This window comes from Brachycentrus maculatus, unplaced genomic scaffold (assembly GCF_059751285.1).
Source record: "Brachycentrus maculatus isolate JH-2025_06_01 unplaced genomic scaffold, ASM5975128v1 h1tg002231l, whole genome shotgun sequence".
NCBI classification, from domain to species: domain Eukaryota; kingdom Metazoa; phylum Arthropoda; class Insecta; order Trichoptera; family Brachycentridae; genus Brachycentrus; species Brachycentrus maculatus.
The window spans coordinates 2,297-3,910 of NW_028282729.1; positions in this window are offsets into that span (position 1 = coordinate 2,297).

Genomic DNA, 1,614 nt, shown 5'->3' on the forward strand with positions numbered 1-1,614 from the left:
AGGATAAGCTCTCGAGTATTGATAAAAGAGAAAAAGAAAGGGTTAGGACCACGAAAGGAGCATTCACCGATCCAAAGATAATTTTAAGTAAAAGAAATAGTATTAAAAGCAATCGAAATAGTTGTAAGATTGTTTAGCAGAATAGCAAAAGCTGCATATTCACTCAGAGGGTAAACTCAAATCTGACTCAGGACGATCCAAACAACAATGTGAGTGATCAAGTAAATATCAAAGAGAAATACTTAATGGTAGAGAAGTAGAAACAGAGATATTAATAGGAAGAGGAAGAGAAGCCAGAAGATAGGAAGGATTATCTGAAGAAGTAGAAATAGAAAGAAATATCTATGAAATCGCAGAACAGAAAGAAATTAGAAATGCCCATTGAGGAAATGTAGGGACACTCTAAGTTTGACAATCACATAATAAGTGGCCGACTAATTAAAAGCGGAAGCAGGACCAATAAAATGCTCAATGACTACTATTTGAGTCCTCAAGGACAGAATGACAAAAAGCATCAATGAAGATAGTCAGCAATACAATTTTGATCATATTTATATTCATCTTTTATATCTTAATACCTTAATATTTTACATATTAATATCTCCCTTAATTTTATTGCATTTATCAGAACGCACTTGTTATAAATATTCTAAATTGCTCATAGCATAAGTCTATGCCTCCCAAATCAAGAACGAATCTATCTTTTCAAACTGAACCCCTCAAAGTGCGTCTTCACGTCAAGCGCAACAAAGCCGAAAGTTAATGGGGCGATATTATTAACGATCTTAATTAACTTACGACAAAGATCAAAGTGAAACTCGAATGTTGCTGTGAAACCAAGAAAAGGCAACACAAAAACAAACACATAAGCCAAAGCACAAAAAAAGAAGATACTCATAGTCTAAGCTCAAGTTAAAATAAAAGCATCAATAGAAGCATCAATAGAAGCATCAATAGAAACATAAATTCGAAAGATAGAAATAGAAACATAAATTCGAAAGATAGAAATAGAAACATTGACTCGAAAGATAGAAATAGAAAAGAGCCAAAGCCAGTAAATTCATAACAAAATAATAATAACTATGCGAGCATCAACTAAAGGAACATCAACACACATAAAGCTACCTCTGACAACCATAACAACACAAAAAAGACAAACCTCAAAATCGACACAACAACAACAATTAATTCTCAAGGGAAGGCCATCAAAACTGAAAAGACAATTAGAACAATAAAGATGACAGCAATGAAGACCAGGACAAGTAGCCAAAGTAACACCACTAAATGCGGCAAATACACTCCCATCAATGATAATAGCAATGAGAGCAGATACACTGATAGGTTTAATCATGCAATGACAAACAACTCATACGCAGAATATAAGCAGTGCAATGGCCTATGTTTACAAGCATTTCAATAAATGGCGTAACAAAAATAACATAATAAGATCCTACATAGTGCTGCAAGATACTTGAAACATAGGCTGCTCTTCAATGAAGCTGAGAATAGTCAATTGGACAGCAAGCTGTTTAATGTGTTCAGTATGAATCAGGATAATGCGAACGCAAGAGATGCTAGAGATTTGATAAATACTAGAGATGCTCGAGATGTGAG